The sequence below is a fragment of the Hylobates moloch genome, unplaced genomic scaffold (assembly GCF_009828535.3).
Source record: "Hylobates moloch isolate HMO894 unplaced genomic scaffold, HMol_V3 SCAFFOLD_1, whole genome shotgun sequence".
NCBI lineage: Eukaryota > Metazoa > Chordata > Mammalia > Primates > Hylobatidae > Hylobates > Hylobates moloch.
The window spans coordinates 106,798,820-106,818,278 of record NW_026652276.1 but is presented as its reverse complement, the minus strand read 5'-3'; the positions used below and the strand labels follow the sequence as shown (position 1 = coordinate 106,818,278).

At 42.2% G+C, this 19,459-nt stretch overlaps 1 protein-coding gene across 2 annotated transcripts in view; it reads left to right on the top strand.

The window, feature by feature from the left end:
* The window catches only part of GALNT17 (polypeptide N-acetylgalactosaminyltransferase 17), a 589,297-nt gene that overhangs the window by 447,564 nt on the left and 122,274 nt on the right, over positions 1-19,459 (top strand). The window lies entirely within an intron of this gene.

The following is a 19,459-nucleotide window of genomic DNA, read 5'->3' as shown; positions in this document are numbered from 1 at the left end:
ACCCCTACTTAGGTAGGGAAACCTGGGCTTTCCCCTGTCTAAAAGTTGGCTGATAGGTTTCATGCCATGGCCACCCACTCTGGGCATTAGCTGGAGAGGGTGGTTCCCTCTCCCATTCAGTTTTGTTCTCTCCTTAAATTTTCCTTAAATGATCTCGTTAATATTTTCAGACCAGGCACAGTGGCTTATGCCTGTAATCCCAACACTTTGGGAGGCCACGGTGGTAGGATCACTTAAGACCAGGCATTCAAGACAAGCCTGGGCAACAGAGCAAGACCCTGTCTCTACAAAAAAAAAAAAAAAATTAGCCAAGCGTGGTGGTGCATGTCTGTGTCCCAGCTACTCTGGAGACTGAGGTAGGAGGATGGCTTGAGCCCAGGAGTTTGAGGCTGCAGTGAGCTGTGATGGCATCACTGCACTCCAGCCTGGGCAACAGAGCAAGAGAGACCCCGTCTCTCTCACAAAGGCATTTGTGGTTTAGTTTTTACACCCGCAGATTTACTTTTAACAGTTTTATTGAGATGTTATTGACATATACAGATTTCGGTGGCTCACACCTCTAATCCCAGTGACTTGTGAAGCCGAGTCAGGAGGATCACATGAGCCCAGGAGTTCAAAACCAGGCTGGGCAAAGTAGGAACACGCTGTCTCTACGAAAAAAAAAAAAAAAAATAGCTCATATATATAATCCCAGGGACTTCAGAAACCAAATCAGGAGGGTCACTTGAACCCAGGAGTTCAAAACCAGCCTGGGTGACATAACAAAACCACCATCTCCACAAAAGATAAAAAATTAGCCAGGCGTGGTTGAGTGAACCTGTAGTCCCAGCTACTCAGGAGGCTGAAGCAAGAGGATCACTTGAGCCCAGCAGTTCAAGGCTTCAGTGAGCCCTGATTATGCCATTGCACTCCAGCCCAGGCAACAGAGCAAGACCCTGTCTCATAAAAAAAAAAAAAAAAAAACTACATGTTTAAGGTGTACAGGTGATGTTTGGATATACATATACATTGTGAAATGAGCATCACAATCAAACTAACTGACACATCCATTACCTCCATCTAATTACCACTGTGTGTGGGAGCTGGTGAGAAGATTTAATTTAAGATCTATCCTCTTAGCAAATTAAAAGTCTACAATACCATATCATTAACTGTGGCCACCATGCTGTACATTAGATCTCCAGAAATGATTCATTTTGCTTTGCAGTGACGTGGCAGGAAAAGTCTGAGTGTGAGGCTCTGCAGGCTTGGTGGTGATGGTGGTAACTGCTTAGCAGGCAAGACTGTGTGGCTGTCCCCAATCCCTAAAGCAAGGAGGGGGCTCCTGGGTCCTTCCCAGCAGCACAGTCCTGTCCACCAGCACCCCTGTACCACCAGATTGTGGAATCATGTAGATTCTCCCTTCACTCCCTATTTTTTGTTTTATTTTATTTTATTTTATTATTTTATTTTATTTTATTTATTTTATATATTTTATATTTTATTTATTTTATTTTAGATGAAGTCTCGCTTTGTTGCCCAGGCTGGAGTGCAGTGGCGTGATCTTGGTTCACCGCAACCTCCGTCTCCCAGGTTCAAGCAATTCTCCTGCCTCGGCCTCCCAAGTAGCTGGGATTACAGGCACGTGCCACTGCACCTGGCTAATTTTTTATATTTTTAGTAGAGATGGGATTTCACCATGTTGGCCAGACTGGTCTTGAACTCCTGACCTTAAGTGATCTTCCTGCCTCAGCCTCCCAAAATGCTGGGATTACAGATATGAGCTCCCATGTCTGGCCTTTATTTAATTTATTTATTTATTTATTTTTTGAGAAGGAGTCTCACTCTGTCGCCCAGGCTGGAGTGCAGTGGCGCGATCTCGGCTCACTGCAAGCTCCACCTCCCAGGTTCATGCAATTCTCCCACCTCAGCCTCCCAAGTAGCTGGGACTACAGGTGCCTGCCACCATGCCCGGCTAATTTTGTTTTTGTATTTTTAGTAGAGACAGGGTTTCACTGTGGTAGCCAGGATGATCTCGATCTCCTGACCTCGTGATCCGCCAGCCTTGGCCTCCAAAGTGCTGGGATTACAGGCGTGAGCCACCACACCTGGCCTATTTTATTTTTTATTTTTCTTCTTTTAACTTTCATTTTAGGTTCAGGGGTTCATGTGCAGGTTTATTATATAGGTGAATTGTGTATTACCTGTATTGGTAATTGACACCTCAGTGAGCACAGATTGGTGCACAGATTATTACCCAGGTAATAAGCATAGTACCTGATAGGTAGTATTTTGATCCTCACCCTCCTCCCACCCTCTGCCCTCAAGTAGGCCCCAGTGTCTATGGTTCCCTTCTTTGTGATGATGTGTGCTCAGTGTTCAGCTCCCACTTATACATGAAAACATGTGGTATTTGGTTGGATGTTCCTGCATTAATTCAATTAGAATAATGGCCTCCAGCTCCATCCATGATCCCCTTTTTCTTATAGCTGTGCAGTATTCCATTGTGTACATGTACAACACTCTCTTTACCCAGTCTGCCATTGATGGGCATTTAAGTTGATTCCATGTCTTTGCTATTGTGAATAGTGCTGCAATGAACATATGTGTGCATGCGTCTTTACGGTAGAATGATTTGTGTTCTTTTGGTTCTATACCCAGTAGTAAATGAGATTACTGGGTCATATGGTAATTCCGTTTTAAGTTCTTTCAGCCATTGTGGAAAGCAGTTTGGGGATTCCTCACTCCTTGTTGATGGGCTGGAATGAATGGCGCCTGCAGAGCCCAGTCTGCCCCCAGGCAATTTCTCCCTGGCTTTGTCTCCTCCATGACAATTCAGCTCCCCTGCCCTGCCACTCAGGGTAGGTCTTTATTAAAGTGTCACTTGCATCAGGGTCATAGATGTCACCCTAGAGCGCAATTACCTGCCTCTTGCAGTACTTCAAGGCATCTCCAGCAGCTGGAGATGGGGGAGTAATTTTGCCTCTTAACTTTCCATAAACCACATCATCCTTCAGGCTGCAAGCTGATCTCCACATAAGCCTTGGTTTTCTGCCAGTTCTTAAAGTGGGATTGAGTGCTGTTGGTTGCAGAAAGGCAAAGGCCTGGGTTCGGAGTGTACACAGAATTCTCTGGTTCTCATGTTTCCAATCAGCAGCATTCACCTCACCTGGGAACTTGTTAGAAGTGAAAATTCTTGGGCCCCATCCCAGACCTACTGAATCGGAAACTCTGGAGTGGCAGGGAGTCCAGCTCCCTGTGTTTACCCAGCCCTCCCACCGCACCGGGTGACTTAGTTATGTGCCCTCGTTGGAGAGCTACTGGTCTACCCCTAGGTTTAGCCAACTTCCTGGCAAATGCATGTCTTTTAGTAGAAAGGAGCCCAGGTGAGAATCCACCTCTTTCTAGTCCATTCTCCAGGTGCCCCTCCATGGCCACACTGGCCCAAAGTGAGTCCTTTTTTCTCACTCCAGCCTACACAGCCAGAGCCCTGCAGGCACCAGCATCTACTACCTTTTTAACTTCACGTATGGGTGTCTCGACCAGGTGACTACAGGGTTCCTGATGACAGAGCTCCGTTTTTCAAATGAAATAATATACACAAGGCACTTCCGAGACAATACTACTTCTCCTTTCATTTTGTGCTATTTTGTACTACTTAGAGCTCGAATGAATTGCATAATAAATGCATTCTTAAGAAATCCATCCCCACCGCCTGAATAAAGAAGCAGGGCTTTATGTAAATATATATACATGCATATATATAATTTTCGTGTAGTGTACACACATACATTTACATATACAAGTTAACCTGTAAGTAATGACCCAGAACCCTGTGCTTTCATTCAATGGAAAAATTTTAGTGTGGGAACACTATTTTCTTGATTTTTTTTTTTTTCTGAGACGGAGTCTCACTCTGTCGCCCAGGCTGGAGTGCAGTGGCGCGATCTCAGCTCACTGCAGGCTCCGCCCCCCGGGGTTCACGCCATTCTCCTGCCTCAGCCTTCCGAGTAGCTGGGACTACAGGCGCCCGCCACCACGCCCGGCTAATTTTTTGTACTTTTAGCAGAGACGGGGTTTCACCGTATTAGCCAGGATGGTCTCAATCTCCTGACCTTGAGATCCACCCGCCTCGGCCTCCCAAAGGCCTGGGATTACAGGTGTGAGCCACTGCACCTGGCCAATTTTTTTTTTTAAACAAAGAAATGACTCAATCTGTGATCTTTCTAACTAGTCTTTGAGATTTTGTGTTACTTTTTAATTCCATCCTCAGTAAGTAAAGATCTGTCACAAGAACACAAGAATAGAAAGTCTTACTGTGAACAAAAATAGCAGTTGACTCTAGGGCCCTTGCCTGCATGAAAGGCAGCTTGCCTGTGACTACAACAATCAATACAGAAAAGGACTTTTTAAAAAGCCAGAATTGAGAAAATAAATCGGATGGAAATCCAAAGGTTTCATCTTGTTCTGAGTAATAGTAATCAGAAACTATTAGCAAAGCCTATTATAGTAACATGTCTAAATGTTAAGAGAAAAAAAAATTCTCCAAGGACAGAAGAAAAGATAGGTTACTTTAAAATGATGTAAAGTCATTCTCCAATATATTAGTCCATTTACGAAGAAAAGACATTTTCTTCTTCTGTTGTCTTATATAAAAACACGGCACCCAAGACGGCTGCATGTTGCTGGGAAGTCCTTTCTAAAGGAAGACAAGGGAGACACACTTTCAGATCCCCAAACGACCAAAGAATGTCTTGACTTTATCACAAATCCCAAGGACTGAATAAAAGGCAGAATTTTTGTGTGGATGCGCTGAGTTGTTAAAACATTTGTGAGAATGATTTATTTATTTTGGGTGTATATCCAGTAATGGGATTGCTGAGTTGAATGGTAGTTCTGTTTTAAGTTTTTTGAGAAATCTCTGAACTGCTTTCCACAGTGGCTGAAGCAATTTACATTCCCACCAGCAGTCTACAAGTGTTCCTGTTCTCTGCAGCCTTGCCAGCATCTGTTGTTTTTTAACTTTTTTTGTGTGTGTTTTGTTTTTGTTTTGTTTTTTTTTGAGACAGGGTCTTGCTCTGTCACCCAGGCTGGAGTGCAATGGCACGATCTCGGCTCACTGCAACCTCCGCCTCCCAGGTTCAAGTGATTCTCCTGCCTCAGTCTCCTGAGTAGCTGGGACTACAGGCACACACCACACCTGGCTAATTTTTGTGTTGACAGGGTTTCCCCGTGTTGCCCAGGGTAGTCTCAAACTTCTGACCTCAAGTGATCTGCCCGCTTCTGTCTCCCAAAGTACTAGGACTACAGGCATGAGCCATGCGCCTGCCCTTGAATTTTTAATAATAGCCATTCTACCAAAAAGACATCTGCATTCATATGTTCATCACAGTGCTATTCGCAATGGCAAAGACATAGAATCAACCAGGTGCCTGTCAACAGTGGATTGGATAAAGAAAATGTGGTACATAGATACCACAGAATACTATGCAACCATAAAAAAGATTGAAGTCATGTCCTTTGCGGCAGCATGGATACAGTGAAAGGCCATTATCCTAAGTGAATTAACACAAGAACAGAAAACCAAATACCACACGTTCTCACTTACACACGGGAACTAAACATTGGGTACCCATGGACATAAAGATGGGAACAACAGACACCAGGGACTACTAGAGTGGGGAGACAGGCAGTGGCCAAGGGTTGAAAAACTACCTATTGGGTACTATGTTCACTACCTGGGTGATGGGATCAGTCGTTCCCCCGAAGCTAAGCATCGCACACTACACCCATGTGAGAAACTTGCCCATGTATCCCCTGAATCTAAAACAAAAGTTGAAGTTTAAAAAATTAATATGGGGCCACGCACGGTGGCTCACACCTGTAATCCCAGCACTTTGGGAGGCCGAGGAGGGCGGATCACGAGGTCAGGAGATTGAGACCATCCTGGCTAACACGATGAAACCCTGTCTCTACTAAAAATACAAAAAATTAGCCAGGCGTGGTGGCGGGCACCTGTAGTCCCAGCTACTCAGGAGGCTGAGGCAGGAGAATGGCATGAACCCGGGAGGCAGAGCTTGCAGTGAGCCAAGATCGCACCACTGCACTCCAGTCTGGGCGACAGAGTGAGACTCCCCCTCAAAAAAAAAAATTAATAGAAGAAATGAGCTCTCCATTCCCAGACACACACACAGAGACACACGCACGCACACATGCACATATGCAAAATTTTGACACCAATAAGCCATCATGGAGGAAAGGATATAAGAGGGTTTCAGGATGCTCAAGTGAGATACCCTTCTTGCCTACTCCAGCCCAGTCCCAGGGCCTTTCCATGCTTCAGCCCCTGCAGGGGTCTTCTTGCTGGGTTCCCTGTCACTCCATAACAGTCACCAGGAAAGGATTCAGACTCTGAGTCCATGTTGGCTTAGACGAGTCATGATGAGTGATGGGCAAAGAACAAGTGTATTTTCATTTGCACGCAGGGTAAACATAACATTCTTAAAAAGCAGAGTTTAACCCAGATGCCTTAATTGCTGGTTGCATAGCTCAAGATGTCTCTGAGCCATTCCATTTCTCTGAGGAGTTGGTGTGCCACTTTCAGGACTCAAGTGGAGGCACGATTAGAACTCCTGCCATCTTGTCTAGCTCTGTCCATTCAAGCTGAAGGCACTGAAGACCTGGGGGGTGGTTCACAGACTCAGGGTTTCATAGTGTCTGAGCCAACTGAGATCACATCAGCAGTGGGTTTGAAGGCTTGCCTCCTTTGGAGGGGTTTTTTACAATTATTTAATTAATTTATTTATTTATTTTGAGATGGAGTTTCGCTCTTGTTGCCCAGGCTGAAGTGCAGTGGCGCAATCTCGGCTCGCTGCAACCTCCACCTCCTGGGTTCAAGCAATTCTCCTGCCTCAGCCTCCCAGCTAGCTGGGATTACAGGTACCAGCCACCATGCCTGGCTAATTTTTTGTGTTTCGTAGAGACGGGGTTTCACCATGTTGGTCAGGCTGGTCTGGAACTCCTGACCTCAAGTGATCCACCCACCTCGGCCTCCCAAAGTGCTGGGATTACAGGAATGAGGCATCACGCCCGGCCTACAATTTTTATATACATAGACAAATTCTCACTGTCACCTAAGCTGGAGTGCAGTTACAAAAATTATAGCTCACTGCAGCCTCCAACTCCTAGAATCAGGTGATCCTCCTGTCTCAGCCTCCCAAGTAGCTGGGACTGCAGGTGCACACCACTGCAACCAGCTAATTGTTTTTTGGTTCTTTTGTAGAGATGGGGTCTCACTATGTTGTCCAGGCTGATGTCAAACTCCTGACCTCAAGCGACTGTTCCACTTCAGCCTCTCAACATGCTGGGACCACAGCCGTGAGCCACTGTGCCTGGCCTTATATAGAAATTATGAGCCATCTGGAATGGCCAAAGCCCCAGGAACCTGAATGAAAATGGCATTTCTCACTCCCACCAGTCTCTTGGCCATGTCTCTTGTTCTTAGTTTTGCTTCCCTCTTGTCTACAGCTAGCTCTGGCAAGGCCTTCTGCCTGGCCTCCTGATCCCCGCCCTAGCCGCTTCTCGATGTTTTAGGGACCCATCCGTCCATGTTAACCAAGATAGATTTCCCCCTGCCTTCTCTGAGACCTCTGGCATCAGGAACCCTGATGTCCTAAGGCCTCCTGTGTCCTGTGTTGTCCATTTAGAACTCTAGAGCTCAAGTTTGCTGCATCCATTGAATAATGTAATTTGCATAATGGTCCATCTCGGAGAGGACCAGACCATCAGTCCGTTTTCGTTTTCATACTTTTTTAGATTGCGTGAGTCTTTGGTTCTCTCACCTGTTGGCACTGGTCAAGGTTGGATCCAAGGCCTGGTCTGAAGGAGGTCATCTTTGGCTATGTGAATACCTTTGTAGGGCAGAGCCCAAGTTTATCTGTGATACAGTTCAAAGCGAAGTTCCTGGTCTTGTCCAAGTATAGAGTGAGGCTTGAGATTTCACAAACTGTTCTTTCATGGAGGGGCATATATGATTGGTGGCCAACAGTTCAACTGAATACTTCTGATTATAATGGTAACTTGGTGAGTGCCTTCTGTAGCCCAGCAGGCATTTCCACTGGGGCTACCATGGTCGATACATGGGGTCTCTATCTCCATGAAATTTATAGTCAGACAGAAATACTGTTCATTAAACAAATAATTAGCACTGTGATGAGTGTGAAAAGACAAGATAGAGCAATGCTATGGAAAAATATAGTAAGGAAATATAGCCTAGTCTAGGGAGTTGGGAGGAACCTCTCTACGGAAATGCTATTTAAGAATTTTAAAATGAGTTTAATATAGATAAGCAAAGAAGGAGGTGTGCAAGGAAGAATATTCTAGACAGAAAAACATCTGCAAAGATTTGGAATTCTGAGAGATAAATGTGTCCTGAGGACCTTGGGAGTTCAGGATGCCTAGAGCAGAGAAAGGGGGAGGAAAACCTCTTAGATGCAACAACAGCCATCAAGGTGGGGCGCAGATTATGATGACTGATAAGCAGAAAGTTGGCTTTTTCTTAAGGATCACTGTAGACATTTTAGATAGGTTAGGTAGATAGATAGGTTGGTAGGAAGAAAGAGAGAGAGAGAGAGATGATACGTAGATTAGAGAGAGAAAGATGCATGGATGGATGGATGGATGGATGATAGAGATAGATGATAGACATAGTAGATAATAGAGATAGAGATGATAGATGGATAGATAGATATAGATGATAGATGGATAGAATGATAGATTAGATATGGATAGATTGATAGATGATAGATTAGATCGATAATAGAGATAGCAGATAGATGGATAGATGATATAGATAGATGAGATATAGATTAGATAGATAGAGATGATGGATTTGATAGATGATTGATGGATAGATATAGATAGAGATGATAGACTGATTATATAGACAGATAAATAGATGATAGTTTGATAGATTAGATACATGGATGATAGATGTAGATGATAGATGCATACAAAGAAGATAGATATAGATGATAGATGAGACAGATGATATAAATAGATGATAGATAAATTGATAGATGATGGATGAATGATGATGATAGATAGATAGATAGATAGATAGATAGATAGATAGATAGATAGACAGATGATAGATAGATAGATAGATGATAGATAGAGGAGACATAGATAGTCTCAAGTACCCATCACTTACCACCCTTGAGATTTAAAAGAAGTAAGAGGATTAGGCTTTTCTTTTTACTAAAAAGATAATTATGACAGCCATGTGGAAAATGGATGATAAAGCTGTGTACACTCAGGAAAAGCTGGTGAGAAGGGGCTTGACCTATATGGTTGTGACAATGGGAGAGGAATGGACAAATTCAGGAAGTAGAAGAGACAAGACCTGGAGATTGAGTATATGCAGGGGATGATGAGAAGTGGGAGTCCAGGCTGAACAGGTGGGAAATAGTGGTGCTGTTCTCTGAGGAGCACTGTTGGAGGAGGTTTGGGAGAAGGTGGAAAGATTATATGATAAATCTCATGTTTCTGAGACACCCCAGGCAAGCCTGGAGGCATTTGCATGTGTGGGGATTAAGCCAAGGAGGGAGCACTAAGCCTGAGATAGACTTGGATGTACCGGTGGTGCCCTTTAGGAGGTGTGATAGACAGAGAGTGGTTGTATTAATCTGTTCTTACACTGCTATAAAGACATACCTGAGACTGGGTAGTTTATAAACAAAAGAGAGTTAATTGACTCACAGTTCTGCATGGCTGGGTAGGCCTCAGGAAACTTACAATCATGGTGGAAGGGGAAGGGGAATCAAGGCATGTTTTAGATGGTGGCAGGAGAGAGACCAAGCAAGGGAGGAAGTGCTAAACACTTTTATGTTTTGTTTTGTTTGAGACATAGTCTCTTGCCCTGTTGCCCAGGCTGGAGTACAGTGGCTCAATGTCAGCTCACTATAACCTCCGTCTCCTGGGCTCAAGTGATTCCCATGCCTCAGCCTCCCAAGTGGCTGGGATTACAGATGTGCACTATCATGCTCGGCTAATTTTTGTATTTTTAGTAGAGATGGGGTTTTACCATGAGGGCCAGGCTGGTCTTGAACTCCTGGCCTCATGTGATCCACCCGCCTTAGCCTCCCAAAGTGCTAGGATTACAGCCGTGAGCCATTGTGCCTGGCCACATTTAAAGCATCAGATCTCGTGAGAACTCACTCACTATCATGAGAACAGCATGGGGGAGACCAACCCCCACGATCCGATCACCTCTTACCAGGTCCCTCCTTCAACGCGTGGGGATTACAATTTGGATTACAATTCACGATGAGATTTGGGTGGGGAGACAGAGGCAAATTTTATCAGTGGTGGTCCACTGAATGAGAGGAGTGAATGAGAAGGGATTATTAAGGGTGCCTCCCAGGTTTCCCAGCAACTGACTGCAGTCCCCTAAATGGAAGACTCTGGTAGGGTAGGTTTATCAGTGGGGACATGAGTAGTTCCATTTTAGAAACGTTGAGTTTGAGGAGTAGCAGTTCTCTCTAACCTGACAGTGAGATGTCAAGGGAACACAAGACTGGGAAGGGACTCTGGCCAAGAGTGGGATTTGGCAGAGGGGTGCCAGGACAAGAGTTGGCTGGTCTCCATTCCACCCTGGAGTCTGCAAGTCCACAGTGCTTAGGGTGTGGGCTGACTTACAGGAGTGAGGACATAGGGATTCCTGCTATGGTTTGAGCATGTGAGTTACAGCAGGTAGTGACCATATGTGTTATACCTGGTGGGAATGTAAACTAGAACAATCACTATGAAAAACAGTGTGGAGATTCCTTAAATAACTAAAAGTAGAACTACCATTTGATCCAGCAATCCCACTACTGTTATCTACCCAGAGGAAAAGAAGTCATTTTACAAAAAAGATACTTGCACTCACATATTTGTAGCAGCACAATTCGTAATTGCAAAAATGTGGAACCAACCCAAATGCCCATCAATCAAAGAGCAGATAGAGAATCTGTGGTGGCCGGGTGCAGTGCCTCACCTGTAATCCCAGCACTTTGGGAGGCCAAGGCGGGCAGATCACAGGTCAGGAGATCGAGACCATCCTGGCCAACATGGTGAAACACTGTCTCTACTAAAAATACAAAAAAAAAAAAAAAAAAAAATAGCTGGGCATGGTGACGTGCGCCTTAGACCCAGCTACTCAGGAGGCTGAGGAAGGGGAATCTCTTGAACCTGGGAGGCGGAGGTTGCAGTGAGCTGAGATCGTGCCCCTGCACTCCAGCCTGGTGACAGAGCAAGAATCCGTCTCAAGAAAAGAAAAAAAAGAATCTGTGGTGTATATATACAATGGAATACTACTCAGCCATAAAAAGGAATGAATTAATGGCATTTGCAGCAACATGAATGAGATTGGAGACTATTATTCTAAGTGAAGTAACTCAGGAATGGAAAACCAAACATCGTGTGTTCTTGCTCATAAGTGGGAGCTAAGCTATGAGGATGCAAAGGAATAAGAATAACACAATGGACTTTGGCAACTCAGGGGAAAGGGTGGGAAGGGGGTGAGGGAAAAAAGACTACAAATAAGGTGCAGTGTATAGTGCTTGGGTTATGGGTGCATCAAAATCTCACAAATCACCACTAAAGAACTTACTCATGTAACCAAACACCCCCTGTTCCCCAATAACCTATGGAAATAAAAAATAAAAGAAAATAAATTAGGAAAGTAGGATTTTAAATAATTGAAGCCTATCATCTTTTTTGCCCCTCCTGAAATAATTTTGGGGAAAAGAAACTTCGTTTTTCAAAATGTTTACACCTTTCACATCTCTGCTCCATACTCCAATTTCAGGCCAGTATGTGGGTTTCTGATTTCTCAACTGGAGTGCAGTAGCAGGATCTCGGCTCACTGCAAGCTCCGCCTCCCAGGTTCAAGCAATTCTCCTGCCTCAGCCTCCTGAGTAGCTGGGACCACAGGGGCATGCCACCACACCTGGCTAATTTTTTGTATTTTTAGTAGAGACGGGGTTTCACCACGTTAGCCAGGATGGTCTCGATCTCCTGACCTCATGATCCACCCGCCTCGGCCTCCCAAAGTGCTGGGATTACAGGTGTGAGCCACCACACCCGACCACCTGTTTGCCTCTATGTCACCTGCCAGGAAGAGATAATGGGGCCCCTGTAGCCCCTCCCTAGAGCTGCAGATGATGAGCTGCTTACCTGTAAGTTTGTCTCTGCAGTGGCACCTTTTTCTTCCAGCTTTCACTGTTACACAACGTACTCAGCCTCAGTGCAGAACGAAGTTTTATTGGACATGGAAAAAGGGGAAAAGTTAAACAGATTCCCTGGCATTAGATAGCAGGACCATTTTGCTATCTTTATTAAAATGTATTGCCATCCTCTTAAAGAAGAGTAACAGGCTAATCTATGTAGAAAGCTATAACACGCACGTGCATGAACACTCATGCACACACACACACACCACACACCAAACAGCCAAGCTTCCTCAAGAGACCTTCCAAACGACGTCCAGGACTGCGAAATCAGTTGTAGACTAAAAGGTCCTCCTGGCTGGGCACAGTGGCTCACGCCTGTAATCCCAGCACTTCGGGAGGCTGAGGCGGGCGGATCACGAGGTCAGGAGATGGAGACCATCCTGGCTAACACAGTGAAACCCCATCTCTACTAAAAAAAAAAGGAAATAAATACAAAAAATTAGCCGGGCGTGGTGACACGCACCTGTAGTCCCAGCTGCTCAGGAGGCTGAGGCAGGAGAATCACTTGAACCTGGGAGGCAGAGGTTGCAGTGAGCCGAGATTGCGCCACTGCACTCCAGCCTGGGAGACAGAGCCAGACTGCGTCTCAAAACAAACAAACAAAAAGGGCCTCCTTCTTAGAGTTTCTTAAATTCTGTAATGCTAAATTTTATAAAGTCTGGAAATTTTCCCCTGAGTGGATGAGAGGTTTAGATTATTTTGTCTCACTGTTTTTTTCCCTTCAAAACAAACTGGAAAATGAAGAATTCAGTCATTACATTTTATGCTAATTTCTTTTATTTTAATTCAACATTTTTGATGGAAAACTTGAAACGTACACAAAGATAGCACAGTATAATGAATCCAAATGTACTGATCATTCAGCTTTAACAAATATTAACATTTTGCTGTTTTTTTCAGTTACTGCTCATTGACTTTTTAAAAGCAAATCCCCAGACATCGTCTCATTCCATCTATAAATACTTTACAGTGCATTGCCAACATATAAAGACTCTTTAAAAACAGTCTCGACATAAAATTACACTTAGGAAAATCCATTACCCAGTCCATGTTTTCTCAAAAATATTTCTCAAAACTCAGTTATATTTTCTCAAAAAAATGTGTTTGATAGTCAGCTTACTCAAATAAGAATCCCAGCAAGCTCTACACATTGCATTTGGCTGGTCTGTCTCTAAGGTATCTTTCAATTTGCAACATTTCTTCTCACCTTTATTTATTTATTTATTTATTTATTTATTTATTTATTTATTTTGAGACAGAGTCTCGCTCTGTCGCCCAGGCTGAAGTGCAGTGGTGCGATCTCGGCTCACTGCAAGCTCTGCCTCCCAGGTTCACACCATTCTCCTGCCTCAGCCTCTGGAGTAGCTGGGACTACAGGCGTCCGCCACCACGCCCGGCTAATTTTTTGTATCTTTAGTAGAGATGGGGTTTCACCGTCTTCTCACCTTTATTAATTTCATGTCATTCATTTGTCAAAGAAACCAAGTCATTTGTCCTATACAATTTCACACGATCTGGATTTAGCAGATTGATTTTTCTTGATGTCTTTAATTTGTTCCTTTAATCTTTTTTTTCTATGCTGTAATTAGATCTGCAAGGTTGATTACTTCTTCCTTTATTTTTTCCTTTCTTTCTTTTTGGCAAGAACACTTTAGGCTCTGCTATGAACTTCCTAGTGCATGACATTGGGAGATACATAATGTCTGGTTATCTCACTGTTTCTGATGTTAGGATTCAACAGCAGGTTCAGGTGTTGTCAGCCTGATTGATTCATTATAAAGCTCCCCATCAATCTTTCACTTAATTAATGGTTTTAGCAGCTACCAGTGATCACTGCCTACACCCATTAATTCATTACAGCCTGCAGAATGGTGATTTTTAGATTGTACACTCATTCTGCATTTATAAGCTGTAATTCTTCTATTAAAAATAACTTTTCCTCCTCAACTATTTGTATATTCTGAAATACAATTCAAACCAGAAAAGCAGGATAAATGCTTGATTTCTTCTTTTTATTTAAACATCTTTAGAATAATGAGTTGGTGTCATAGCACCCTCCTAAGATGACCAATGAGGTTTTCTTTTTTTTCCTCAATAATATGGACTCAAGGGTTTTTTAAATAAATATTTTATATGTCTAAATCTATTGCCATTATTCATTTTTTGCCCACTCTATATTTACTTTTATTAAAGCATAATTTAATACAATCCAGTGTACAGATTGCCAGTCTTCAGTCTGATGAATTTCACAGTCTGATTAATATACACCCCTATAATCACCTCTGAAAACCTGACATTGGACATTTCTGTTGCCTGAGAAAGTCCCTTTTTCCTATTAGTTCTTTCCTCCTCCCCACCCCACACTTCCCGCCCCAGCAAGCATTTCCTGATTTCTTTTTTTTTTTTTTTTTTTTGAGAAGGAGTACAGCGGCGCGATCTTGGCTCATTGTAACCTCTGCCTCCCAGGTTCAAGCAATTCTCCTGCTTCAGCCTCCCAAGTAGCTGGGACTATAGGCGCCTGCCACCACGCCTAGCTAATTTTTGTATTTTAGTATAGATGAGGTTTCACCATGTTGGCCAGGCTAGTCGCGAACTCCTGACTTCAAGTGATCCACCCTCCTCAGCCTCCCCAAGTGCTGGGATTACGGCATGAGCCACTGCGCCCAGCCCTGATTTTTATCACCATAGATTAGTTGTGTCTGTTCCAGAACATGACATAAATGGAATCACACCTTATAGTCTCTATTGTATCTGACTTCTTTCAACTAAAGGAACGTTTGTGAGATCCTCCATGCTGCAGTTGTGTGTATCTGTCAGCAACTCAGTCTTCATTGTTTACTGAGAAGTATTCCTTTGTGTCAATATATGACAATTTGTTTATTCATTGTCCTACTGAGGAATAATTGGGTTGTTTCCAATTTGGGACTGGTATGAGCATTCATATAAAAGTCTTTTATGAACATATGTTTAGATTTCATTTGGGTAAATACCTAGGATTTGAATAGCTGGAATATCTAGAAGATGTGTGTTTAACTTTTAAAGGAACTGTCAATCAGGTATCCAAAATGTGCCATTTTCCACTGTTCCACCTCTTTGGCAGTATTTGGTATTGTCAGAATTTATTTTAACAAACCTAGCAGGGTTTTTTTTTTAATTGCATGGCACACCGAAAAGATACTTTTATTTTATTTATTTTTGTTGATACATAACAGATGTACATATTTTGGGGGTACATGTGATAATTTAATATGTTCATATAATTTGTAAAGATCAATTCAGTGTAATTGGGATATTTATCATCATAAATATTTGACTTTATTCTAAAAACATTCATTCTCTTCTAGCTATTTTGAAATATATGAAAGGTAATGGTGTACAATAGTCACCCTACTGACCTATCAAACACTAGGTCTTATTTCTTCTATCAAACTGTAGTTTGTACCCATTAATCAAGCTCTCTTCCTCCTTTCTCCTCTCTACCTTTTTTGTTTTTTGTTTTTTCTTTTTTGAAACAAAGTCACTCTGTCGCCCAGGCTGGAGTGCAGTGGTGCGATCTCGGCTCACTGCAACCTCTGCCTCCTGGATTCAAGTGATTCTCCTGCCTCAGCCTTCTGAGTAGCTGAGACTATAGGCGCACACCACCACACCATGCTAATTTTTCTATTTTTAGTAGACATGGGGTTTCACCACATTGGCCAGGCTGGTCTCAAACTTTTGGCCTCAAGTGATCCGCCTGCCTCAGCCTCCAAAAGTGCTGCAATAACAAGTGTGAGCCACTGTACCTGGCTTCAGTATGGTTTTAATTTACATTTCCTTGAAGGAGGATGAGCACCTTTTTTTGAGCTATATATATATATAATTTGTGTATCTCCTTTTGCCCATTTTTAAACATCATGTTTTTTCATTTTGTTATTGATTTCCAGGGGTCTATGGTATGTATTCTGGGTACTATTACTTTTTCAGAGAAATGTACTACGTGAATATTTTTCTACTGTCTGTGGCTTGTCTGTTCATTTTCTTATGTGTTTTCTTCTAGAAGCTTTATGGTTCTATCTTTCACATTTAGGTCTATGATCATAAAGGCCCTGCTGAAAACATAAGAGGTTATCTTGCTGTGGGCAATACTTTTTTGGACTGAACACATTAAAAAAACACTGATAGAGAAAAAATGATAAATTTGACTTAATCAAAATGTAAATTTCAGCTCATCTAAACAAAGTATTAAAAAATGAATAGTCAAGCCACATGCTGGGATAAATACTCATAATGCCTGTAGCTGACGAAGGAATCTTATGCAGATTATGTGTAATAAATCCTAAAAGTCAAAAATAAAATATTGCAAAAAGGCTTAAGCAGCCACTTTGCAAAACATCCTTGCTTTCTGGCACAACAAGAAGTTCCTGTCTTATCTTGTTATTTACTGTCCTAGACCTGGAATTGGCCATTTCTCTAAGGAATCCCAATCCCTTCCAATGGGAAATGGTATTTAGAGACCGAAGTCCTGTCAGTGAGGGTGCTCATTGCCACCAGGTTGCCATTGTATCTAAGCCTTTTCCAGGAACAAAGCTAGACAATACTGATTTTTGTTTTTTTAGAAAGAGTAAGGTAAATCATTATTTCATACTAATGTCTTCTGTTCAAATTTGTAATTACCAGGTTTTTACTTCTTATATTTTATATTTATTTTTCACTGAAAGTCTTGGTTCTTATTGACATCATTTCTTATTTGACTTATCTTACAATATATAAATAATAGTTTCAAAATAAGAATACTAACAAGTTGATTGAATGAGGTTTAATATTTCTTTATGGTTTGTTTTGTCCCTAGGATATATTCCATTATAGATGTACAACCAATGTCTTTAAAATTATTTGACATCATTTTCTCTGTGTGATTATACCACCTCCTTGATATAGACTCTTAGAGCTACATGGCATTGAACAATTAAGTTCGCTTTTGTTTTTTCTTTTCTACTGAGGCTACAAGTCAGTTAACTAAACTCAGTTGATGTAAAATTTTAGCATACTTTAGGTATTGCTGTGTAGTCACAGGCACATGCACCAAACACTCTGCTTTTAGGGTGATTCTACCCAGCACTCTCTTGGGCCTTCAGTTCTACAATGTCCAACAACCCATACTCCCAGAGAAGCTGCCAGTCTGGACTTCTGCTTAACATGGATTTGTTTTGTGTGTTAATTTGTCCCAGTCCACCATCACTGTGGCTGGTCTCATGAATCCAGCTGGAAGCTCAGTGATTACTATTATTGCTGCAGCATTGAGGAAAAATCTAAGAACTTCCAGACATAAGAAAAAAAATCCTCCACCCTCCCTCCCCCAAATTACCCTATTGATTGTCAAAGTTAAACTAAATCTTTGCATACCAAAACTGAGCCAGAGAGGACACATAGCCCACATAAGGGTCAATACAGGGCCCTTAAAAAGCTAAACATGGGAAGTGAGTGTCAAGAAACACCAGCACTATTATTAGTGTGTGGAGGTAGCAGAGAACAGAATGGTCTGCTGGGAGAAGGAAAGAGAAGCCACAATGAGGGGAAACCATAGACTGGTCTTCTTTGTAATTTTCATTGAGAAGCACTTTTTGCACCACAGTTAGTCTGTATTCAGAGTACTTAGCTTACTAAGGCAAGCTGGCAGGTACCAGTTTTGAGAATGAGTTCACACAAATGTTATTACATTAAATGGGACAAAGGAGCACTTAAAAGTAATACCTAGCCAGGCACAGTGGCTCACACCTGTAATCCCAGTGCTTTGGGAGGCTAAGACAGGAGAATCACTTGAGCCCAGGAGTTCAAGACCAGCCTGGGCAAAATAGGGAGCCCCGTGTCTACAAAAAATAAAGAAATTACCCAGGCATGGTGGTGTGCCCTTGTAGTCACAGCTACTCATGAGGCTGAGGCAGGAGGATGGCCTGAATTCATGAGTTTGAAGCTGCAGTGAGCTATAATCATAACACTACACTCCAGCTTGGGTGACAAACTGACACTGTCTCTAAAGAGACTGACACCCTGTCTCTAAAAAAAAAAGAAGAAAGTAATACCTACTGTTGATTGGCATTAACAGTACGCCAGACACTGTAGTAAGCACTTTATAAACATTACATTATTCAGTGCTCGTGAGATTTCTGTGCATTTTTCATTATTGAACTTATTTTACAGATGATAATACTGGGATTGACACAAGTCAACTTGTCCAAGGTCTTACAGCTAATAAATAGAACAACCAGAACTCAACCCAAATCTACATAATTCGAATTCTGTGAGGCTTGCGACCTCTTGCTTGGAGTATTTATTCATCCATATAACTTTATTCTTCCACCATCTGGATAACTATGACAATATTGCAGATACACAGTGATGTAGTCATATGGTAGGTGCTAAGGATGTTGCTTGTATATAATGCATATCATAAAACAATTCCATCTGCAATAGATTATGTTCATAATCTTTATGTAGACACACTGATAGGAACCATGCCCGTACATGTATTTCATGTACTACGCTATCTCATATATAGAGAACTGTAGTTATGTAATAAACAAAAATGTGCTTGAAACAGCATGAAATTGGATTTCCTCATCCATAAATTGTATTATATTTATGTCGAAGTCATAGTTCAAGAAATAGGACTGCAATGTTGATATTTTTATAAATGATGTCTAATGTATTTCTATTAAGGGGAGATAGATTTGCTCCGCTGAAATGTATTATCATAATAGCCAAACCATTTACTCTACCACTGGAAAATAGTGTGGTATTCTGTTTGGAATTTCACTTGCCTGCTCCCAGCCTGCCAGATCTATTGTAAATTATTGTAGGCATCTGTGAGTTATTTTATAGGAAGCATCCATTTATTTTTACAACTCCAAAAAGCCTGTCACTCTCATTCATCTCCTTGGGAATAAAGCAATAATTTGATTCTCTATAAATGTGAACCTGAATTTACACCATCCTCTCCAGTTGGGACTTTAGTGATGTGAGTGATTTATGGCTCTGGGTTTCTGGGGCAAGGCCCTAGAAGATGACATCCTGATGTGCTTGTTGTCATTTTCTACTATTTCCACAGAAAAAGGGAGGGGACTCAACCTGCCCCTATCCTATTTAGGGCACAACTATTTCTTCCCTGTCCATGTAGGGATGTTGAATATCACTTTCTTTTTGTTGTTGTTGTAGTTTGCTTGTTTGTT